This window comes from Delphinapterus leucas, chromosome 16, assembly GCF_059928025.1.
Source record: "Delphinapterus leucas isolate spDelLeu-1000000601 "Yukka" chromosome 16, BTC_Dleu_Yukka2, whole genome shotgun sequence".
Lineage (NCBI taxonomy): Eukaryota > Metazoa > Chordata > Mammalia > Artiodactyla > Monodontidae > Delphinapterus > Delphinapterus leucas.
The window spans coordinates 8,534,894-8,560,315 of record NC_143144.1 but is presented as its reverse complement, the minus strand read 5'-3'; the positions used below and the strand labels follow the sequence as shown (position 1 = coordinate 8,560,315).

Genomic DNA, 25,422 nt, shown 5'->3' with positions numbered 1-25,422 from the left:
ATGAAACAAACGGCAATGCATTTCTTTCAGTTAGTGGCACCCCAAGCAACACAGTGGCTCAGGCCAGAAATCTGGGAGTCATCCTTGCCTTCTCGCTCTCTTTCACCTCCTCCTGCAGTTCCAAACCCTCACCACCCGTTTCTCCTGACCACCCCTTCTCCAGCTGCCACTGGTGTCCTGGCCTGGTCCTGGTGGCTTCCCAGTGGCCCCTGGACCCATGGGCAGACTTACCTGGGCCCAGCTCCCAGAGAGGTCCTCATGGCCTGCAAACCTAGCTACTTCATTCCCTCTTAAAATCTCCTCCTTCTGAGTCAAAACCCGAGCTCCTTGACCTGGCATTTGGTGACCTTATCTCTTTAGCCACCTCTATCCCTCCAGCTCAAACCTGAGCTTCCTGCCATTACCTGACCCTCCACAGGGCAGGAGTCTTGCCTTCCAAACACAAATTCAAAGATAAAATTAAGGATTTTAAAATGTTGACAGCAGGGCCTTAAACTCCAAGCCCAGGGCCTGTGTGACTACTCAGGTCACCTGCCCATGAGGCCGGCCCTGCCCCTCGGGGTGCTTGCCCCACAGTTTCCTCGCGCCTGTGGCGTTTGGCCTGGAACTTCCTGCCTGTTCTCTGTTTCCATCATCCCCCGCCCCCTCCTTGTTCTTTAAGACTCACGTGGCTTGGGTATCCGTGCCAAGAAATCCCTCCAAACTTCCCTTCATACAACCCTGGACTCCCAAGCTGGGGTGGGTCTTTCTCCTTGGAGCTCCTTTTAGACAGTGGTTCCCCGAAGCTGGGCCCTAACCACTCACTGTATGAGCACCTGGGGCGGTTCTGACGATGAATCTGACCTCAGGGGAGGGGCCCGGGAATCTGCAAAGCTCTCAAGCAGGTCTGTGCACCCCATACTGAGGTTTGAGGACGAACACCCCGACCCCAGGGTCTGTGTTCAGTTCCTCTGTTTCCTGAACATCTGACACAACGCCTGGCACCTCAGGGTGTGCCCTGGCCTCCGGAGGAGCTCCAGAAGCGGGAGAGATGCTCTCTCCACAGATGTGAATGAGAGGGTCTCATCTCCTCTGGTTGGGATCCCTCCTGGGGGTCCCAGGCTGGCGGCAGGCCAAGGAGACTGCAAGGCCCCAAACTGCTAGCATTTCCTTTTGGGTGTCTCCCTTGTCCTCTCACAGAGAGGTGACATCGAGAAACGAGCTAAACCCCAGGGCCTTGCCACTGGCTTGCTTCAGGCCCAGAGCCAAAGGCAGCAGCGAACTTGGCCGTGGCTGAGTTTACCCCAGTCCCGGAGCCGGCGTCGGGAGTATCCATCACCGATGTCCAGGGACCTGTGCCCCAGGCCTGACAGCTCCCACCCAGCATCCCCAGCCTTGGGCTCACAGAGCAACGCCCAGGATGCTGTAAAGATATGGGTGATGGGCCCTCTCCAGCCTCAGGCCCAGAGCAGGGCATTTCTCTGCAGGGAGGGGAAGATGCCCCCTGGGGGTGGAAGGGTAGGCAAAGGAAGGGCAGTCGGCCTGAAATCTTCCACCACCCCTCACTCCTGTCTTCCCTGTGGGGTGGAGGGAGCAGCTGGTGCAGCTCAGGGGCCACCTGTGCGTCCTCTGCTCAGCCCGGAGGTCTCAGCTGGCCACACTCCCAAGACCAGCCCGGGGCCCTCCTAGATCAATGAGCCCCCCAACCAGCAGGCCACCTCCAGTCCTGGGGTCTCCCCATCACCCTCCCTCACAGCGTCTGGGGCACCCCGAGCCCTAGCCTCCCGTTGCCCCATGTCAGGCATATCTACCCCGAGCAGGAAGACCGCTTCACAAAGACTTGGCCCTCTCTCTCCTGTTTTGATTAGATACAGAGTGTTTTTGCTTTGTTTAAAAAAATATTTTTGGTTTCTTTTATGGCGGTTTCAAACAGTAGCTCTTTCTAATTAGGGGCATAGTCAAATTTGGATCCCATGCCAGCTAAATTAGGCAACATTTCGAGGCATCAGGAAGCTGTTCCAGAGAGGGATGCCCTGCAGTGCCCACAGCAGGAAGAGGAGGGGTCCCCCCCATGGACCACCCCGTAATCGTCTGGGAGCCAGGTGTCCGGTGGTCTGTGTGTGGCTGCCTGAGTAATCGGATGTCTCACGGATCACAAGGTAATTGGGGCCACTTCTACATCAAGTGCTTAGCCACATACGACTTCTCCCTCTTGCCGGGACATTTTCCTTCATCATTATTATCAACATCACCCAGTATTAACAGCCTCAATCTATCAATCGAGGGCTTCATACGTGCAAGGCATGGTGTGAAGGTTGTCCTTAAAGAGTTTCATTATATCCCATCACAACCCTGCAGTGTGGCAGTTGTTAGCCCCATTGATGGATGGGATGATGGAGGCCTGGAGGTGCAGGTCACCTGTCCAATGTCACACAGATATTAGGATTCAAAGGCACATTTTGCGCTGTGGCCACAGCGAACTTTGCCCACACGGTTGCCTCATGGATCACTTCCTTTTTTAGGGCCTCCCCAGCCAGCAGGCAGGGATGCTCAGTATCACCGTTTTTTAGCCCTCCATAGCAATCACCACAGGCATTTACATTTCTGGCTACCTGTGCTATAATTTAAAAGAACAGATATATTTTTGTCTTTATCCCCGGTTCATGGCACAGAGTTCTCAAAACCTTTAGAATTTCCTGAGTGATAAGAGTGTCATTCATAACACTTTGACCACACCTGAGTTTATACTAACCAGATGGCTCACAGGGGTTCCCAGAGGAACCAAACACGTGGTTAGAGGGTTGGAACTTTCAGCCACACCCCACCTCACCTTCAACTCCAGGGAGGGGAGAGGGGCTGGAGATTGAGTTCAATCCCCAATCATGCCTGCTTAATGAAACTGCAACTACAGGGTTGAGGAGTTTCCGAGCTGGGGACCACACTCAAGTGTCAGGAGGGTGGCGCACCCCAATTCAACGGAGACAGAGGCTGCTGTGCTGGGGACCCTTCTGTTTCTTGTTCTGTGTAGCTCTTCACTAGCTGTTCATTTCTATCCTTTATAATAAACGGTAATCAGAAGTCTAGCACTTTCTTGAGTTCTGTGAGTCCTTGTAGTATATTATTGAACATGGAGGCGGGTCATGGGAAGCACTGGGTTTGTAGTCAGCTGGGGACCGCATTTGCAGTGGGTCTGAAATGGGAGCAGCCCAGGGGCACTGAGCCCTTGACCTGGTGGGGGGGGGGGGTCTGCACTAACTACGGGTAGATAGTGTCAGCATTGGATTGAATTGTAGGGCACCCAGTAGGTGTCGGAGAATTGAAGAACTGGTTGGTTGGTGTTGGAAAAACCGTCGTCACACCACCCTGCTCACCCGTGAACCTCTAGGTCTGCGGAGGGACTGGACAGCACAGAGCCTGGCACGTTGCATGTACTCACCACGTCCCACCCCGTAATCTGCAACTTCAGACTCTCAACCTCTAGGTTTAGCTCCAGAAACCTCTTTATCTTCAGTTAGTTAATGAAACAGATATTCACCCGGTTAGTTTCCGTGAGCTTGGCCTTCAAATGACGGCTGTTAGTAAGTTTCAGGACACAATGCCTAAGGTCACATTGATACTCGGTGACAGGGCAAGGACTGGGCATCACAGTCTCGCAACTGGAACATCTCTCTCCGCCTCACTGTCTTTCAACTTTCCAAAGAGTCCTTATTCGATGCCGCAACAATCCTATAGGACCAATGCAAAATAGAGTCACCGTGAAGTTTTAGGACATAATGAAAATGGTTTCCAGCTCTGTGTCACGCCCATTCTACTCTCCAAATTGGCCTTTTCTCCCTCAGGCAGTATAATTGACCCTAGCATCTGAGCTTTTCCCCACCCACTGAATATTGCGAATCATAAGCCTCTCTGTCTGAAAGCCTCTCTCCTCTGAAGACGAGAGAGCTGAGGGCAGGTCGGGAAGGAGATGACTCCAGAAAGGTTCCATGCTGTCAGCAGCTTCCACGGCAGAGATGATTCACTGGGGCCTGGCTCATTCCTGATCACGGAGGCCAACTGGGCATCTGTCATCGTCTCCCTCCTCTCCCGGAAACGGCTTCTTCAAAAGGGTCTGCAGCCGCCCCGCAGGGAGGCCTGTTCAGAGCCTCTGGGGTTGTTGGAAGGTGAAGGGAGGAGGGGAGAGGGTGGAGAGGAGACCTGGAGAGCTGCCACCCGAGTGAGGCCGGTGACAGGAAGAATCTATCCATCTTGTGTGCAGCGCCAAATATGGTGCCGGGGCTCAGTAGGTAATAAACAATGGTCACATAGCTGGCTCGACAAGGAGAGACATGACAGAGGAGAGCGAAGGGAAGGCCTGACGTCACCTTGTGCGGTCCCGGCTGAGCAGGCCGGCTCACCCCAGGGTGCTGGAATCCCATATTTGTCCTTGTTGAGCCCACATGTGCTTTGTTCTTGACAGATGTGCCCAAAGCGAGAAGGGGGGAACTGAGGCCACGGAGCATGTTGAAATGGGTTCTTGGCACTGCCCCCTGGGCCAGTAGACTTTCCGAGGGCCTGGTATGGATTGAGCCCCTGTCTTGCAGTCTCAGCTCGCTTTTGGTAGCAGCAGCCAGGCTCTCAGTGACATGAGAGCGGATGTCATTGCTGGAAATACAGTAAGTCCCCTGCATACGGACCTTCAAGTTGCGAACGTTCAAAGATTCGAACCTACGTTCGCATGTCCGGTCGCGTAAGTTAGTTCACGTGTCTGGCGTACGTTGTCACGTGCGTGCATCCTCTGCAAGTGGTTGTGCTTTTGTGTACGTCGCTGTACGGTACTGTATGGAGTACGGTAGTACAGTATCTTCATTTCAAGCCCAGGATGTCTGGAAGCAAGCGTAAAAGCAGCAGCGATGTAGCTGGTACTACTGTACTTTTCAAGGTACTCTACTGTACAATTGAAAATGTTCTCTTTATTTTTTGTTTGTTTTTTATGTATTATCTGTCTGAAAAGTATTATAAACCTATTACAGTACAGTACTATCTAGCTGATTGTGTTAGTTGGGTACCTAGGCTCACTTTGTTGGACTTACGAACAAATTGGACTTACGAACGCATTCTCGGAACGGAACTCATTCGTATGTAGGGGACTTACTGTAGCCAGAACTGTTAAGTGTTCACTGTGAATGGTTTAAGCACATGTTATAAAATTTTGAGTTTTAGATATTCCAGGACAGCTGTTTGTAGAGGTCTGGGGAACCCACAGACACCTAAGGCTGGCCCAGGTGACCAGTGCCCCCGCCTAAAAATCTGAGAGCAGGGCATGGTGTTTCCCATCAGGGCCAAAGGGTTGGTATACCTGTAAGGGCAGCGGGGCCAGGGCCACCTCTGGTGGTGTCTTCCTGCACACCAGTGTCCTGCATCAGCTTCATAAACAAGGGGGACCTTGTCCTTTTTCCTGTGCCTGTGTATGTTTGGCTTTTTTTCTTTTCTTTTAATTTTTATTTTATATTGGAATATAGTTGATTTACAATGTTGTGTTAGTTTCAGGTGTACAGTTATACATATATTTGGCTTTTCTTGATACAGTTATGAGATGTACCTGGAGCTTGTGTCTTCTACGACCACAGAGAGGAATAGCTGAGGAAGGAGGTGAGACCGTGCTGTGGTGAGAAGAACACAGGATTTTGAGCCAGAAAGACCTGCCTTTGCATCCCAGCTGTGCCCATCCACACCTGTGAACCCTTTGAGTGTCCAACCTACACACCAAGCTTCCATTTATCCATAAAACAGTGTGATCTCTCCCAGTTTGCAGGGTTTGCATGAGAGTCAGAAATAGCCCTCCAGAAGGTCAGTTCTCAATAAATTGTGATTGTAGTTGCTACTGAAATGCGTATGTGTTCTTGTACACTTAAATGACAAATTACCTATAGGTCGTTAATGGCTAGAAGAAACTCTCCTTCCTCCTGTACATTTTTGTGGTTCAGAACCCTTTCCAACAAGCTGTGGCTTTAAAAATGCAGATGCCTTCTGCAGAAGAGAAAAAGCTTTCCGAGGAAAGCCAGAGGACATCCTGTTCTGATTAGCACGTCTCCGTCTGCACTCTAAGGGCTGCTCTCGCCCGTCACAGAATGCTGAGCAGGGATCTGGATCGGAACGGCTTGGAATCGCGACTGCGGGCCCGCCTGACCGTGAGACTGGGATCCACTACTGTCACCTTCCTGCTCGTCATTCTCAGGGAAAATGCACTTAAGGTTTCAGAAGAAGCTGCAGGGGTGGTCAACAGCCCAAGGAGTGGGAACCAGAGGTGGGGACTGGAGAAGACGCAGGTCCTGGGCTGTCCTGGAGGCGGCAAGCTTTCCGTGCTGCTGATGGCAACGTGGCCACCACACTTGGTGAACCAAGGCATGGCCACCATATGCATTTCATGCCCTCATGTTGATTGGACCCATTCCTGTTTGCTCTCCACCATCACTGTCTAAAATGGAAAATTAGGAAATGCACATGCATTTGCTTCATATTGTCCAGGATCCTTCGTCCCAGAAGAAAAATATCTGGGAGGCCATCAGATATTAAGCCTTAAATGTCATGGAGAGATACTGTCCCAGAGCCGTATGAGCTCTGATGGGCCAAAACGGGGAGGTAAATGAGCTAAAAATGGGAAACGAATTAGGACATCTAAACAAATAGGCAAGTCATTATTCACAGAATAATAGGATTAAACCTAAAACACGACTTATTAGTTTTAGTTGTGAGTTTGCAATTCATATTTCTCCCACAGCGGAGCTACATTAAGAAGAGTAGATTAAATAAAGAAAGAAAGAATAATGGAAGAATGTGACAATCGTCATTTATCACCTATAAAGTTCCACGTTTTCACTCTGTGGCAACAAAATCGGTGATCCAAACATCAACAAGTAGAACACATTATAAACAGTTATATACTATTATCTCCGTAAAGTCATTACAACAGAAATAAAAACTTATTTATTTTAACTATTAGTATTCATCAAATGTTAATGAAAATACCTAACAAATAATTATGAAAAACACATTGCTTAAGTGACAAAGATGAAGGAGATGATCATTGCTGTGATACTTAATCTGCAAAATAAAGAACTTACCATTAATAGACTTAATTATGTCATTAAATATTTAATTTTACTTTCACTACTAAATTTTGTTTGCATTTTTCATATTTTAAATGTAAAAAGCTTCTTAATAAGATTTGTCGTTACGGCAACACCAAAGGCCGGAACATTTTAAGTTTAACTTACTGTCTTCATCAAATTGGTCAAACATCATTTTATTTATCATTAAATGAAATGAACAACCCTCCTTGCATAGTGTAGCATACGTGTAGCATAACTACATGTTATGCTTTATTCAAAAGGGGTTTAATAATTGATTCTAGGTTATACCCACAAAAATTTTGTTTCCTAATGTCGAAGAAAATTCATTGCTTTCCTTTTACATTGTTTTTTTTTCAGTGAGTATCACACAATGCCCCACATTTCCTACTGTTTGTGTAGGAGATCGGAGTCTGCCTTGCTTGCTTATAGAATAGGTCCTTTGACACCATTCACAATTAGATCATTCATTTCCTGAGAGTTGATCCCATCACTTATAACTCCCGCTTCTGGATAAATCTCATTTCACAGGTTTAAGGTCACAGCGAGTAAGTTAGTTTCCCGGTATTGGTGAATGGCACTCAAAACTCTCAGCCTCCAAATATCATACGATATCGTTTATATGTGGAATCTAAAAAAAAAATGTACAAATGAACTTATTTACAAAACGGAAGTAGAGTCACAGATGTAGAGCACAAACTTATGGCTACCCAGGGGAAAAGGTCGGGGGAGGGATAAATTGGGAGATTGGGACTGACATATACACACTACTATATATAAAGTAGGTAATTAATAAGGACCTGCTGTAGAGCACAGGGAACTCTACTCAATACTCTGTAATGGCCTATATGGGAAAGGACTCTAAAAGAGAGTGGGTATATGTACATGTATAACTGATTCACTCTGCTGTACCCCTGAAACTAACACAACATTGTCAATCAACTAGACTCCAATAAAACTTTTTTAAAAATTAAAATAAAATAAAATAAATAAGTAAAAGCATAAAAAAAGAAAAAACAAAACTCTCAGCCTCACCTTAGCACTCAGTGAGAGCTTCATCTGTCTCAAGCGCCCCATGCAGGGCCTGGCTGGATCACTCAGTGGGCACAGCCCGATAAGCACACACAGCACAAGGACACAGCTCCCATGGCTCATGAGAGCCAGTGGCGTGCATCCGCCCCCATCCCTATTCAGCGACATCACACTGGCAGCTGGAAATCAGCTATGAAGCATCTACACCAAAGACACTGGCAAATGATACAAATCGGGGCTCTGCTGCACACCAGAGAGCCCGTTGTTAAACACTCACCAGCACACCACTGCATACACCTACAGGGACCAGGACATGACACACCACTTCTCTCCCACCGTCGTCTCCTGCCCCTTCACTACCTGGGTCTTGATGACCCGAAGCCCAGCTGGAGGAGTAGAGATGCTCTGTGGTTGCCGGCAGCCCAGGGTACCAAGTGCCCACCTGGGCTTCGAGCATCTCTGTGCCGTGGGGCAGGTGAAGCTTTCTCCCCCTGTCATCTGCATCTCCTGACCAGCTCTTATTCCGGGTCAGGCAGCTGAGGCAGTGGGGGAAAGGCCCACGCCCAGCTTTTCCTTTGCTGTCAGAATATGAAGAGCTCTTTGTGGGGAGAGGAAGGCCCCTCCTCTCACAAACATCTTCTGATGGAGTCACTGCCCAGGAGCCTCTCAACCTGGGCTCTAGGGCTGAGAAGGATGCTGGAACCAGGGGCAAGTGCCCAACCGTCCCAGTTGGGCCAGGATGAGGGCTTTCCCCGGGATAGAAGGACATTCAGAGCTAAAACCTAGGATGGTCCAGGGCAGCCCTGTGAGGTGGATCCCCTTCGGGGCATCTCCTACCATTATTCTCTGTGAGGCTCAGAGCAGCCCTGGGTGGGGTCTTGGAGAGGCAGATCCACTGGAAGACAGATGTCTGTTTGGAAAGGCCTCTTCCTCCTCTGACAGCAGCTGGAAAGAATAGGAACAGAGAGAAGAAACCAGAAGTTCCCAGGAGAAATCCAGTGTTTCCGTCCTTGGGCATAAATGAGGGGTCTGGAGTTCTGTCTTTGATCCATTTAGGAACTCAATTACATAACCTCCGGGACTTTGGGGTGGCCTGAGCCCCCAGAGCCTGGGAGAGGCCTGTGGAAATGCAGGCCCAGCCTCTTTCCTCCTGACTGCCAGGCCTGTGCAGGCTCATCGCTATTCCAGAGCTGTGAGGCCTCTCCATGTTTCCCAGTCACCAGACACACGCTTTTTTCTGCATTTTCCTTTCCTACTCAGCTAGCAGTGCCTGACTCGCATCCGGATGGAGGGCAGCAGAGTGGCGTGTCAGCCTGTGGACACCAGACGAACAGGCCCATCCTGACCCCCGTGGCCACCCTGGCCTGTGATTCCTTCCCTGGGACACGCTGGCCCTTTTTAGATGAGAGGTTGGAGTAGAGGCTCAAATTGTCCCATTCACAGAAGGAACAACGACCAGAATAATGATGGGGCGACTCTCCCTGCCTCCCCACACTTACCCTCGCCCTAGAATGGAGCCATTCTCCATAATCTCCCGGTTTTCCCCACCTCTGCAGGGAGTTGGGGAGTCAGGAGGCCCAAGGGGTGCTGGTTTAATGGTGGTGCTGAGGTGCGCACCTCACTCCTGAGGGGCTCTGCCCACACAGGGGGCACTCAGGCACAGGCTACCCCCAAACTTCCGATCCACCCCCTCCCACCCCCCCCTTGGCAACCACAAGTCTGTTCTCTGTCTCTGTGAGTCTGCTTCTGTTTTGCAGATAAGTTTTTTTGTGCCCTATTTTAGATTCCACGTGTAAGTGATATCATATGGTATCTGTCTTTCTCTGTCTGACTTCACTTAGTATGATAAGCTCTAGGTCTATCCATGTTGCTGCAAATGGTATTATTTCGTTCTTTTCATGACTGCATAGTATTCCATTGTGTGTGTGTGTGTGTGTGTGTGTGTGTGTGTATCACATCTTCTTTATCCATTCACCTGTCGATGGACATTTAGGTTATTTCCATGTCTTGGCTATTGTGATAAAGGACACATTTAAATGTCCTTTTCTAAATCTTACCATGTAGTTCATGACCATCAAAAGAAGGGCTCTGGGCTTCCCTGGTGGAGCAGTGGTTGAGAGTCCACCTGTCGATGCAGGGGACACGGGTTCGTGCCCCAGTCCGGGAAGATCCCACATGCCGCGGAGCGGCTGGGCCCGTGAGCCATGGCCGCTGAGGCTGCGCGTCCGGAGCCTGTGCTCCGCAACGGGAGAGGCCACGGCGGTGAGAGGCCCGCGTACCGGAAAAAAAAAAAAAAAAAGAAGGGCTCTTTTTTCTCTTTTTTACTTTTAATTTTATTGGAGTACGGTTGATGTACAATGTTGTATTTGTGTCAGGTGTACAGCAAATTGATTCAGTTATACATATACATATCTACATATGTTCATTCTTTTTTAGAGTCTTTTCTCAGGAAGGGCTCTTTCTGATTGACCGAGCCTTAGTATCATTCTGTGCTAGGAAAACACCCAGCTATTAGCTTGAACTGAATCAGTGAAAGAAGGCCGATTCCTGTCCTTAAAGTCTTGTTTCTACTCTAGTGGTTTCCCACCATGTGAAGAAGTGTACCATTCTAGTTTCTTCATTCACAGAGGCCTCAGGAAGATTAGATACTCAGGGGCAGACTGATAGACCCGAGCTGGGCAAGGAAGAGGAAGTGAGCTACCCCCGTGGACATCTGTTGTGTGCTAAACCTGCCACAGGGCTTTACCTTATTTAACCCTAAAAGCAATTGTGTGACCTAACTAATAGCATTCCCATTTCGCAATGGAGGCAAACCCAGAAAGGTTAAGAAACTGTCTCAGAAAAGAACACTCAGGAAGGGATACAGATGCGCCTCGAACTGCGTTTGTCCGATTTCACTGGCCCAGAGACTGAGATTGTTAGATGGAAATTCTCCTTCATCTTAATCACAGGAGGGCCACGTTTCAACGGCAGAGAAAAGTATTTGAGGTTGACTATCTGTTCAAAATGTGTGTGTGTGTGTGTGTAATTATTGCTCCCACAGTGAGACATGGCCAGTGGTTAGAATCAGTGCCTGAGCGAAACAGACCTATTTTCCATTCTTCTTTGTGTTCTTTCTTTGTTTTCTTCCTATGTATAAAGGAAAATTCTAGAGCCTCACTGTCTAATAAAATAACCATCAGCCACATGTGACTACTGAGCCCTTGAGACATGGCTCATTGAGATGTAACTGTAAAATGCACACCAGATTTCAAAGACTTAGTATGAAAAAAGGAATATGAGAGATCTCATTAATAATTTCCAAATTGATTTTATTGAAGTGATAATAGTTTGGATATATTGGGGTTAAATAAATGAGATTAAAATTTGTGTTATCTGTTTCTTTTTACCTTGTTCACGGGGCTACTGGAGAATTTTAAGTTACGTTTGTGGCTCGAATCTTACTTCTATGGGAGAGCGCCGGTGTCTGCAGCACCGCGTTTGTAAGTCCTGGGATAAAAGATGGATGACTTGTTAAAACTCTCCTCAGCCGGAGAAAACGCTTTCATCCTATTAATACCCACGCTGAAACAAAGTGAAGTTGGTTGTGTATAAACACGGCCTGGGCCTCGGCCGCCCTGGCCCACTGGGATGTGCACAGGATACTGGCTGGGGCAGCTCACGTCTTGTCCAGCTGCACCCAGAGCTCCTGGCACTCTGAAACGTCTCTGCCTTAAACAGCACTAGCGTTTCTTCCCTGAGCAAAGTGCTTCGTCATTCCTCTCTGGGAGGAAGGTAGGGGATGAAACCGTGACCCAGAAAAATACCCTGATCTCACCAAGGTCGTTACTGAAGGTCACGACCAAGCCAAGCAGAGCATGCGGTCTACTTCGGCATTTACCACCCTAGGCAGCCTGCAGATGCTTTTCTGGTCGATGATTTTAACTGCAGGAAAGCAGGTTCAATACCCGGGCTTGGGGGGAAAGGGATTACAGTGTCTAAGAGCCCCGACCCCTCCCCTGCTTGTGGCATTCCACAGTCTCTGGGCTCAATGACTTTTTTTTTCTCCTCTCAGAGATGGAAAGTGCTGGAGTATTCCCCTTTGATGATTTAAAAGTGCTGTGTGCCTTTTGCTCTTTCCTCTTTATATCCAGCCCTCTCCTTTCTCTGGGCTGCTTTTACACCCGTTTCCATAGCAACCACCTCTATTGCATCCCTGCCTGCGAAGAGAAATCTTGCAGATGCCAGTAGGGATCCAACACCTTCCAGGAGCTACTTTGACTCCCTGTCTCCTCCTCCCCCCACACTAATTTTCTTGCCTTTCTTCTCCCGACAGCTGCCCCTTCCTCCAAGTACCTACAAGCCCTTGGGGATGGCCCCCCTCGTCCATGTGAGCCTGAGGATAAGCGGGGAGAAGGCTGGTGCTGGAAGAGAAGGCAGAAATCTCTAGGTCTTATTATAAATCTTAATTCTTCATGTGGCTTCGACGCAACATGCTAAACATAAAAGCTCTCGGGGGTGGAATCAAAGGCACTGAGGCCCTGAGAGCAGTGGGGTTAGGCTCTTAAATCGCTGTTGGACAAGCGTCCTTACCTGAAGGCTGGCAGAATACACAGAGGCTTCCTTGGCCATCTTTACTACAAACCCCACCCAGCTCTCTCTCCAGTCCCCACTCACCTCTACCCCAGCCTCATGACAAGCTCGTGACCGTACCTGTGCACTTGAATGTCTTCATTCTGTGTATTCCCCTGGGAGAGATCCGCCCCCGTTCCTTATTGGTTTGGAGGACAGGGCAGACGTGCAAATACAACACACACACACACACACACACACACACACACTTATCAGGGCCTTGAAGACCCCCAACAACTGAATGACCCACCTCCCTCCCAGGGCCAGGCTCAGCTGGCCATCTGGGAAGGCAAGGGGAATGGGTCTCCATCAGTGACCTCCCGAAACCGTTTGAAGATTCTTTGCCCACCATTCCTCCTTGGAACTGGATTTTATTCTTTTGATTACACAAGCCTGACAGCCTGATCATAATAAACATGGAACTGAAGAGAACCTATTCCTTTCCAGCAGCATTATTTATTCACCTAACGCAAAGGCTGAGCTATATTTAGCATCTGAGGTCAGTGGGCTGTTTGGATTCTTGGAAACTGGCAGGAAGCCACCTCTCACATGATATATGAAATCACTGATAAATGCTTCTTTTCACCAAAAGAAAAACAGCTTAATAGATGCGGCCTTTTTCTGCTCTCCCCTCCCCTCCCTCTGTCTCCTCCACCATCCTCCCGCCCGCCCTTTCTTCGTCTGGGATTTGTCTTTCTGTGGCACAGCTCAGCAGAGCCTGTGAAGTGGAAATGAGTTGCTCAGTATCACAGATCAAAATGAGGCTGTTGGGATGCTCAGGATGGTTTTTTTCCTCTCCTAGATCCTGGAAGGCTGCCAAAGCGCCAGTGAATCAGACACAGACGCACAAAAAGGCAAGTCTATACAGCCGTGGCTTTATGGGGCCGAGTATTTATGGCGGAACACTAGCTCTGGGTTGCTGTTTTGCAGGCGAAAATGGGAAGTAGATAGTGATTCAGGATTGCCATTAAGTGTGAAAACAGTCCCGGTACAGATTGTGTGTAATAAACCCAATAGAGGGAGAAGCTGTAAGAATCTCTGGATTTGCCACCTTAGATCAGCCTTGGGCCCCATCAAGTTCAGGCTCTTGATTTGTGTGGTGGTTAATAATACCTCGAGCTCGGAACAAATCTTTCTGCCTTCCCTCTACCGTCTCTGCCACGCACTGAGTCTATCACACAAAGCTGGTGGAGGCACTGGACAGGGTTGTGCATGTGAAATTAAATTAATTCTCGCCCTCCTGCAGAGATCAGTTTATATGGCCCGAAGCACAGGATTTAATTACCCTTATCTTAGCTCCTGTAAGAACCAGCATCACTATTGATCATGGATTCACCCAGCCCATCAGCTGTAACGTTTAACTCAGGACCCGCAGCCGAAGCCAGGTAGATAGTCTGACTGGCCATCGGAAACGGGGAAGCGGCACCTCCAGCGGTGGTTTATTTCCATTTCTTTGTCCTGAGCTCCATCCAGTGACCCCGTGTCCTGACACTGGAAGGTATCGTGAAGACAAGACAAGGGCTTGTTTTCCGCCCTCTAGCATCTAGGGTCCCTTCATTAAGTTCCGCTCTATCACGTGCTCTGTCAAGCAGTCCTGCCTGGGTGATAGCGACCATGGGCGTGTGAGGGACTTGGAGAGTTTCAAAAAACCCACAGCAACAGTGCCTTCAACGGGTCCTTCTCCCACACCCACACAGGCATGCAACACTCCTCTCCAGCCTGGGTGAGAGGGAGAAACAAGAAGGGGAGAGGAGGAAGTGTGAGCAAGTGAAATCCGTGCTCTTTGTGTCCCTGTCTTCACATCTTACTAGGCAGGGGAATCGGTGGATGGAGGGATGAATAGACAGATAAACAAATGGGCAGATGAACGGATGGACCCACTCCTCAATCAGTAAGAAAACCCACCACAAAATAAACACTGGTTGTGGTTCGAAGCTGTTTTCCATTCAGTCCTTCAGTTAGGATTCATTGGGGCCTCCATAATAAGAGCTGCAGGTGAGTGAAGGTCTTTGTTTTCACTGGGATAATTTTTTAATTCTTAAAATGAGGGGTGCGGGACCCAGATGACCTGTCAGCTCCCTTCCAGACTCTGAAATGTTAAGGTTCTGTAACTGTGTGATTCTGTGACGTTATGAGTCACCTGGGGTGAATGAACTCTTTTCTGAGAGGTAGCTGGCCTCCTCTCCCCCAAGGTGAGGTGAATGAGTTCTGTCTCAGACACAGATGCTTCTGGAACACTCCCTGTAGGGGTGACTACCACTCGTCTGGGCCCTGAAGGAACCAGTAAAAACCCTCACTCGGGATGAACGTTTGGTCCCACTGAGAATACTGCTCACTTGGGCTCTTTGTAGGGCCACATCATGTTTATAATGACGATGATGGTGTTTCTGTTTTATGCGAGGAGTCGTTCTTTTGGCCTGAGCTGCTTGAGAAGCTGACTGCTGTTTCTATCAGCCCCAGATCTCACATAAAATAGTACCGTGGCCTCTAGCAGAGTGACACACGACACTGACAGTAACCCACTTGCCCATCTCTGGACGCTGGCCAGGGTTTTCCTAGCACTGGGCTGAAGCCATGGTCTGTTTTGTCATAGTACCTTGGATGGGCATTAGTAAGACCAGATGCAAGTCAACACAGAGAGAGACTGAGACAGTTTAAAGACTTGATTATACTCACGGCTCCTTGGGGAGAACATAAGACACCATGCAGGGTCACATGGGGAAGCACCAGGTCAGTCAAGAGGCAGAGGGAGCTGGGGGGAACCTGTGGGCAAGAATCTTTATGTGGTTTCCATGGCGAGGAATGGGTGAGGTAGGGCAATCAAGCTTAGATTTGACCAGCTATGTTTGAAAGCGGCACCCTGTGAGATTCATGTTCACTGTGACTGTCAGAGGATATAGGTTAAAGCTATCTGAGGATCCCTAAGGTTTCTGGGTGTTTCTGGGTGCATCAGTTAGTGCGCTCCAGAGAAACAGAACAAGTAGTGTGCATGCACGCGCCCATGTGTGTACAGAGGGAGAAAAAGGAAGAGAGAGAAAGACTGATTTTTAAGGGACTGGTTCATGCAACTTTGGAGCTTGGCAAGTCCAAAATCTGTAGGGTAGGCCAGCAGGCTGGAGACCCGCGGAAGAGCCAGGGCTGCAGTTCAAGTCCACAGGCTGTCTGCTGGCACAATTCCCTCTTCCTTGGGGGCCATCAGTCTTTTGTTCTATTCAGGCCTCTGACTGATTGGATGAGGCCCACCCACATTACGGAAGGTAATCTGCTTTACTCAGAGTGCAATGATTTAAATGTTAATCTCATCCAAAAACGCCCTCACGGAAACAATAATGTCTGACTAAATATCTGGGTACTGTGGTCCAGCCAATTTGACCCATAGAACCGGCCATCAAAACGAGAGTCACAGTTTGCTCAGGGGTACCTAATAGGCCCTTAGGTGGCTATTAAAGCATCACTTTACAGAAATGTATTTAAAGTTAATACACAATCATTGACTCCATAGAGGCAGGATATCTGAGGTGTCCTCACCTTCCCAACCTTCACCCAGGTAACTTCACAAGCACCTCCGGAAAGCACCTCATAGCTTTTACAAAACACATTCACTCCCCTCCTCTCCTTGATTCTCACAATGGCCCACGAGGTCAGCATTTCTGTCTCCATATCAGAGTCAAGAGAACATGAGTGGAGAGGTGAGGTGACGTGACCTACCCGGGTCAGACAACTCACAAGTGGAGAAAGCCAGGCTGGACTCCAGCTTCTGGTTCCAGATGACAGGACCTGGATTTCAGTAGCAACTACTATGTACCAGGCCCCACTCTGGATGCTTCCATGCATTAATTTGCTCAATGTTCTGAGCAACTCAGCGATAGAGCCATCACTCTTGGCCCAGGCAGGAAGGCTGAGGCCCTCTCACTGCTTCTTTTCGGCTGGGATCCGAAGCCAGGCTGGGGTCCGTGATCCTAATCGTATCCTCTTCCACCCCCGCCCCCCATCCAGGGCTACTGCTACTCTCTCCTCCTGGTCCCCCAGCCAATGCACTGCTACCCCCCCCCCCACCAGTCTATCCCTGGAAACTATTAATAACGATCTTGGTGGGCAGAGTACCTGAACGCAGTAAGAGAAGGTTGCCTAAAGACTTGGAAGGAAATACAGAGAAACCCCCAAAGTGGGACAAGCTATCCAAAGGATCACATCACAAGCATCATTTCTCAGAACATCCTATGTAGGATTGGTCCTGGGTGCCCTAGCTCATCAAGAGGGGCCCCGGGGCCTTGCTTCTCTCTGCAGCTTGCTTATCTCCCAGCAGGATCCCCTTTGCTCTGTCCCCATATTACTTACTGGGCCCTGGTCCCGTCTTCCCCATGATCTACCCAATGTGGGCAAACATATTCCTTCAATAAACTTGTACTGGTGCCAGGCACTGTGCTGAGGACCGAGAGCTGAGGGACGAGGAGGAATGTGGGTCCTGCCCTCAAGGCACTCACAGCCCGACGGAAGAGGCAGACCTGCCAACAGGCAGTACCGACCCGATGGCAGGGAAGCTGGCCCAGTCGCCGCGTCAGGCCGAGTACCCTGGGCCCACAGCACAAGGCGTCACCAGCTCTGCCCGCGGGATGCCTGAAGCTTTGTCTGGAGGGGAGGGTTGACCTGGAGCTGAGCGGACAAGTCCACAGATGGATGAATGAGGGAAGGGCAACCAGGTGGAGAGAAGAGTGTGCGCAAAGACCCAGAGGCCCGAGAGCATTCGGTTCTGCTCAGCTGGCATATATAACATATGGTGTCACGGCCAGGAAGGCACGAAAGGCGGGTGGGAGAGACCGTCAGCAGCCTGGTATCCCACCGAGAATGAGCTGGGATTTGTTCGCCTCGAAATAGCCTGCCTGAGCCTTACGCAATCCCGCTAGTACTCCTGAAGCTTTGTGAGCCGTGTGTGAAGGGCTCTCATATGCTCTGGGTAGTTATTAAGCCCTGGGAAGGAGCCTCAGGGCACGCAGAGAGGGCTGCATGCTGGTTCCTGACCTCAAGGCACACATAGGCCAGGCGAGGAGTAAGAAACGTGAAACATTACAGGCTATGGGCAGAAAGACTAATTAAGCGTCAGGCAGTACGGCCTCTATCACGAGTGTGGTGAGAGGTGGTGAAGAAACGGGAGAGGTGCTTCCACAGGCAGATTATAAATCAGGAAAAGCCATTGCTTCCCGCTGCCAAACTGGGTACAACCCTGTCCCTTGACCTTTCCGGGAGCCTCTGTCCTTTTGATTAGAGGATTCTCCAAGCACAGCCTTACCCGTGCTCACAGCGTGGGGACTTCTTTCCCTTTTGGCCTGTATCCTCCAGCTTCCCCTTATCCAAGTGGGATTTTGCATCCCCAGCTGGACTTCATCTGAGCCTCACTGTGTTTAGATCTGGGTTTCAGATCCTCTCACTTTGCAGGGTTTCCTAAGTCCACCCCAGCTTCACACAGCCTGGAGCATAAAAATATTCTAATACATGCTTGCATAGTGGAGATTTCCACGTGAGACTTCTGTTACAAGTGGCCCTCTTTCTGCGGGAGCCAGTCATCTGTTACGGAGCCCTTTGAATGCACTTGTCTGCGGCTGGTAGAGAGTTCCTTGGTCTGCAGCTCAGTGTTCCCAGGGCTGTTGCTTCAGAGCAAAGCAGTGCCTTTGCGTGTATCTATTACAGAGACATTAACCACACGCATGGCCCATCTTCTCCCTTACGCCGCACAGCCAGGGTGATTGAAACGCGACATTTTAAACCCAAAAGCAAATTACAGCAAGGAATCGGTGTGAAATTACTTTCCTCTGCTTGGAGTGCCTTTTTAAAAGTCAGGCGGCTGAGCCCAGGAGAAAAGTTGGCCTGTCAGACAAGCCCATTCAAGCTTGCGATTCCGCTGTCATTTGCCCGATGGGCTTGAGATAAAGAACAAGGATAAAAAAATCTGCCAAAGATAGTGTCACTGAGAAACCAGCACCCAGGCAAACTCAGGAGCCAGTGCCGCTCTGCCCTCTGATAGGACGCTGGCACCAAGGACTTGTTCTTACAGGGATGTCGTGTGACCTCCCATTTCAGCACCAGGGAGACGTGGAGAGGAAGGGCTGCAAAGAGCTCCAACTGTGAATCCCCAAAGAATGGGAAGGGAGAACAAAGTTTACATTGAAAATCTTGACTTTCCAAATAGCATGTTGAGGCAGACTCACACAGACAGGTTTGCTGCCGGTCTGGGACTCTCCCGGGGCGGCTGCATCCTGGAGATTCATCTGGAAAGAATATAACGCTGAGCTTCCTTCTATTTGTACTTTTTCTGGGGCTTCAGTTCCCAGAGTGGTGCCCTAGGGGCCTGGAGGAAAGAGATGCCCCCTGAGTAGCCGGGAGCGATGGAGCTCAGCAAATGGTCCAAGCCGCGTGCTCTGGAAAAGCTCACAACTGCGTGGTGGCAGGCGCTCTGGATCGCCGGGGACGCACAGCTCCGGCTCGGCCTGGGCTCCGTCACCAGCCCTTGGTGGGGAGGTGGCAGGCTGACTTCCGGGCTCTGTCCCCCTACTCTTGGGGGTGAGACAGGAGGACACCCTACCTGCTAGGTGACTGAATTTAACGCCCTTGGAGGTGAGGTCACGCCCATATACCGAATCAGATTTTGCTGTTTCAGCTAATGTTTATTGTGTCTCTGGGAGTGAGGTGCTTCCTTGGAACTCCCTAACTGCCCTGACAGATAGGTCTCAGCTCCAGTTTACAGGTGAGACCACTGAGACTCAGAAAGGTTCACTAATGTGCCCCACTCCATACTGCTAGGAAGTGGTTGGTCCAGGAGTCAGATCCAAGTCTTTGGGACCCAAGTCCAATGCTTTCCATGAGACACATCCACCCAGCCTGCTTCAGAGGTGGCAGCTCCCACACAAACGGGGACCATCGTGTTGTCCGCCTTCACCTCCAGGGTGTAGCATCTCTGGATGGACACTTTGTCCCCATCCTCTTGTCTTGATGTCCCATCACCCATTTGCCACGGGGAAGCACTGACCAGATTATAAAGTAGCTGCAGGGAGTTCCCTGGTGGTCCAGTAGTTAGGACTCAGCACTTCTACTGCAGCGGGTGTGGGTTCGATCCTTGGTCGGGGAACTAAGATCCCACAAACCTCGTGGCCAACAATTAAGAATTAAAAAAGTGAAGTAGCTGCAAATAATGGGCAACCATAAAACCTGATTTGTGTCTGGTTGATAAAGACCCTCAGAGGAAACAACCACAGGAGCTGTGAGGCGTCCAAGGTGGTAAGCGCTTCCCAGGAAGGACCCCTCCAGGAGCCATGGCTTCAGAGCAATCTAGTCTCTAACAGGCACCGAAGAACAGCAGCACCAGCACGGTTACCACTGCCATCATCCTTGGCACGGAATACAAGACTTCACGTCTGGTGGGTGGTCCCGACCCCAGGGACGGTGGAGAGTTCACAGGGGCCGGGCTGTCCCCGCTCCTGGCTGTCTGTCTTGTGTGTCACTCACAACTGCCTCTTGCAAACAGAGCATCCCCTGGGGAGCTTTCCCCGGGGACACTTTTCTTTGGCATCCTTAAACAGCTGTCACACTGTCCCAGTTGTTTTTCAAGAAGGAGGTCTCCAGAGTTTCATTGAGGCAGACTTGAACTTGACCCTGCCGTGTTGATTTGTTCCCTTTCATCTCTCCCTGGGAAACGGGTGCCAAACCCTGGGTGCCCATGGGTGGATCCTGGCAGCCTCTCAGCCTTGGCAGCTCATCACCTGTTGTTTCCTACCCAGAATATGCGTTTGGACGTGTAAGGATTTCAGCAGTTCCTGCAAAGGCAAACTTCTCTGGAGGAACCTGAGATTTCTTCGGCACAGATCAGCTTCACACCCCACGGAGCAGTCTTTCAGCAAAGGGTTTAAAGGTGGGGGCACATAAGTAATGCCTTAGGTAGGGTAGGTGAGGGAGGCCACCATTCAGCACTCGATCTCGAACTTTGTGTTTGCCAGGGGCTTTCAAGTCATTTCCATTAGCTATTACACCTGAACGCCCTTAAAAGGTAGGTAGGAACTGGTGTCCTCCTTTTGAGAATAAGGACATGGGGAGGGATGCATCCCCGGGGACACATCCATGGAGTGAGAAGGGTCAGAGAGGCCCTGGTGGGGAAGCGTTCCTCTCAGCCTCCATCCCTGGCCCCGTGTGCTTCCAGCAAGCCACTGGGGAGGATGTTTCTGGAGCGTGGCTTTCGTCCAGGAATCGTCCTACGTGTTAGCTTTCTAAGAGCCAGGTTGAGGTCTTGGTCACTGCCATGTGGCATATAGGGGCAGCCTCAGAGAGGTAAGTGCCGTGCAGTAAATCACAGAAGGATGAGCAAACTGCTCTGCGCAGGGAAAGCAGGCTCTCATTCCCCAGCCACTCCCGCACCAGCTTTGAAGCAAGATATATTTTTAAACACAAGCTTCGTACAGAAAAATTCCCTCGCATGTCCCCATAGCCTACTAATGGGGCAACTGCTGGCAACCGATACCGCCAGCCCGTGCTCAGGGCTGTGTTCTCAATTTTTCTTTCTATTCTTGTCCCCTGGCATACGATAGGGCTGCTGTCCTGGGACACTGCAGGCGACTGACGAAAAAGGTTGCAGTCGGTTCTTGCCTGCTCTCAATTTCAAGACTCTCTGATTTCGTTCAGACGCCGGGCCTGTAGGTCTGTGTCCATTTACTGAGTGGCTAACTTTTATTTCATGTTCTTTATTCTTCAGGCGGATTCCATAAAACTGCCCGATGCTTCCCATCACCCTGGGCTGAGGAGGGGCTGAAGTCAGAAAGCCAGCTTCCCCCCCCCCCCCCCAGTGCCTGAGAAAGTGGCCTCCGTGCTCCTGCAGGATTTCACGGCAGGATCGAGTGCCTCTTGTCCCTCCTTTGCAAAATGCAAATAGCCGTTTTGGGTCAACTTTGCTTCTCCCCATTGCTCTGACAAGGATTTCTTTCCTTAGCAAGAGAAAAGAAAGTCACCTTACAAGTCCTAATTAGCATGAGTCCTCTACTCAATTTATTCAGGCTATCCTCCTGAATTGTCCTGGTGTGTCGCCGAATATTATTAATGCTGTTGTTGTTGTTTTAAAGGAGCCATTTCTAGCCAGAGGCTGGAGGAGGTGCCCTTTGTCCGCCTCTGGACTCTGTGGTCCTGGCCCTCACCGAGGGAACCATGCCTGCACTGCTGTGTTTATTTGAGTTATGTAATATAAACAGCTTCAAGGAGATGGGCTCCTCCACTTTTGTTTTTAAACTCCGATTTCACTTGCCCTCTGCAGTGCTTGGCGCTTGGGTGGTTTCCTCCAGCCTCCTCTGTTTTGCTGCTAGAAAACAAAACAGCCTGCCCTTGACCCTTCCCTAGGACCAGCCCTTTCCTCCGCAGACCCAGCGATGAAATGAACCACTGCCAATGCTGACTCTGCATCCTCAAAGGCTTGGCCTCGGCCGGGGGCAGAGGGGGCCATCCAAACTGAGCAGAGACCAAGCGGTCGTGAGTGAGGCTTTGTCTGTAGCCTCTTCACTGATTCCTGGTTTCCCCAAGTCAGGAGTATCCCTAGAACATCTGAAACATAATTCCACTTAGCATATGGATTGAAACTCGACTTTTCAGGAACACAGCTGGTGTGTAAAACACATGTGCCTGTAGTTAGGAGGAAAGTTCAAAAGTCATTGCAGACATCAGCTCCACGTTATTTTACTATTCGCATCCCCTTAAATCAAATATTTACAAAGTGTTTCGTTGCTCATTAGACCAGGCTCACTTTTATCCCCCTGATGATGCCACGCGGTGGAGAAAGCCTGCAGTCTTCTCGCTGAGTTTGGCTTGGCAAAATGGCATGCAAGGTACAGTTGGATTACAATATATTTTTAGTAACAGGTTTCCTAAGACAACTCTCTAAGGGTTGAGTCACTGATTCCTTTATTTCTACAGTTGTCCTAATGCAGATAACCAATATTTTCAGAATAGTTATTAACTCTCAAATTTCTTATGGTGAGATGCCACCTCCATCTATAAAATTTCATTTTGCCATAGTCCGTCTTTCTCTCTAATCAGCCCGACACGCGTGCTTGCCGTCTGTCTATCAGGGTCCCCAACCTTGGGGTGAGAAGGATGCCCTTTCCATAACTGTGAGTTTTGGAGGCAGGACTACAAGACAGAAGGCATAGAGGTTTGGAGAACCAAGTGCTCAGGGCGTGGAGGTAGGGAAGAGGGAGCCCGATGGCAGGAATGGCCTGGAATACAGCGTGAAGATCCAGGCACACATCCCTCCCCACTGGATTCCCAGAAAACTACCAGAGAGAAAGAAAGGAAAGAAAGGAGAGGAGGGAGAGAGGGGGGGAAGGAAGGAAGGAAGGGAGGAAAGAAGGAAGGAAGGAAGAATGAGGGAGAGAAAGAAAGAAAGAAGGAAGGAACGAAGGAGAGAGAGGGAAAGAAAGAAGGAAAGAAAAAGAAAGAAAAAAAGAAGAAAGAAAGAAAGAGAAAGAAAGAAAGAAAGAGAAAGAAAGAAAGAAAGAGAAAGAAAGAAAGAAAGAAGAAAGAAAGAAAGAAAGAAAGAAAGAAAGAAAGAAAAAGAAGAAGGAAGGAAGGAAGGAAGGAAGGAAGCAGGAAAAGAAGAGAAATTATAGCGATGGGTGGGGGGCTGGGGGATAGAATTGGAGATTTTTGCATCGAGAAATCCTTCCAGTTCTACCCATTGAAGCCCAGCCAGGGCCTCTGACAAAGCCACACAGCATCCTGTTGTCTCCTCAAGCCTTTCAGAATTTCTCTGCATTTTTCCAGCAACAGCTGCCAACTCTGGCCCAGCCTCTCATCTGCCAACTCGCAACACTACCCGCCCATCTCCCTGTACATTTCTCTCCTTCAAGGTCAAGTCCCAGAGCACCTCAGCTTTTCAGGGCTCTCCCGTGCGGTGAGAGCCTCGGCCTGCTGAGTCCCGGCGGGGCGGGTGGTGAAGGGGTGAGGCTGGAGGAAATCTGCTGGGGCTGAGGCTTTCTCACACATGTTTCAGATGTGCAGGGGTGTGATGGTAAACAGCGTCCTTGTCGCTGCCAGAGCCTGCCTTTCCACCCCGAGTCCTGTTCCCATCACCCTAGGGGTTCCAGTAATAGGGCGTAAAGCAAACAAAGAAAAACAGTAATCTGGGGTTCCAATTGCATTTTTTGTTTTTAGAAAATGTTAATGATAGGTTATGTGATTACCCTAGGTTTGGTTCTGCCCACTCTGTATTAAGCACATCTGGTATTTAGTAACAATATAAGTAGCAGGAGTTTTTTTGGCACTTGAAAATAAGCTCATCCAATGTTGCCATGCAGTTTGGAAACTCATCAGAAAGGCCAGCCAAACTTGTGGAGATACAAGACTTTTTTTGTAGGCTGGGCAGCTGGCCAGGACAGCTAAAAAATGTGAATTGGCTCAGAACTGCTGCCACGCAAACACTTCTGGAAATTTCTGTGCTTGGGCCCTGCCAAATCCATTATGCACAACACGAATTACAAGAGCTTCTATCTCTTCAAGCAGTTGCTTTTTGAGTTTAATTCTCCTATGCACTCTTATGAAACATATACACACAACCAAAATGAGAAAAACACCCCCCCAAATCCACTGCCATTAAAGAAAAGAATTCTTTCCATCAGAGCTGCCAAGCTCACAACTTTTCCTGAATTAGGAGAAAGAGCCTCAAACTTCGGTTTGAATTACATTAAATCTAACACGTGGGAGGCAACGGCGCTTCCTGGAAATTCTAGAAAGGAAGGATGTCTTGCATCATGGAAACAGTCTCATATCTCCGTAGGAAAAGCAGTGCAACAAAAGAACTTGGAAGGGGAAAAACATATACGCCTTACATTCGGCATGTCCAGTAATTGGGATTTGTGCCTGAAGTGGGATTTGAATCAGTCTGCGAAGCAAACCTGTGCGCAGAATGGGCTTCTTCTGTGTGGAGGCTGCAGCCCTGCCTGGAGGTGTCTGGGTCGGCCTCGAGGTCCTGCAGGCCTGTCAGTCATCTGGCAGGATTTGAAGCAGAGGGTGGGCCCAGGAGGGCAGGCCGCAGCGGGCCAGGGGGAAAGAAAGCAAGAGAGAAGCAGCCAACCTTTCAAGTCACATCCTGGGTCTGCCCGGGCTTCCCTCCCTTCCAAAGCTTAAAAAGGTTTGTATCACTTCTTTTCTGATTCCAAACTGAGACTTGCCTCCTGCTTGTGATTCAAGGTACTAGATTACTCAGACGCTGCCCATGATTGTTTTCAAGGGCCTGGAACTCCACTCTTGTTCTCCAGAATCGCTGGGACGACATTATTCATAGGACACAGATAATAGCTACTATGAGATAATCATATTAGCACATAAGGACACAGGAAGTACAGCTAAATCCTTCTGATTCCCACTGGGTCCAATGCTTTCTTGATACACAGCCCTTTTCATGAGAACTGTAAGGTCGCTGGAGGTCTTTTTTGCCTTAGATAACGGCGTCGATTTTAATAGGTTGAAACTCTAAGGTGTTCTAACTAAGAGCTGATGGTCTCCACCATTTCATTTACACAGTGAATGAGTAACTAAATCACTAGGCTAGTCTGTGCCTCAGTTTCCCTCTTTGTGTCCGCTGTGGCCATTCTCCCAGGACAGGGGAAAGGTCGTGAGATTTGGCATCGGTCTCTGCCTTGGATTCCTGTCACCCTGTGACCTTCTTCGA

At 49.5% G+C, this 25,422-nt stretch overlaps 1 long non-coding RNA gene across 1 annotated transcript; it reads right to left on the bottom strand.

Moving 5' to 3' along the window:
* Positions 1–6,506: 6,506 nt before the first annotated feature.
* On the bottom strand, positions 6,507–23,302 carry LOC149747213 (uncharacterized). The gene is made up of 3 exons (XR_016388024.1): positions 18,016–23,302; positions 15,405–15,491; positions 6,507–14,447 (listed from the first exon to the last, which is right to left on the bottom strand). It is a non-coding gene; the product is annotated as an uncharacterized LOC149747213 (long non-coding RNA).
* Between the last annotated feature and the right edge of the window lie 2,120 nt (positions 23,303–25,422).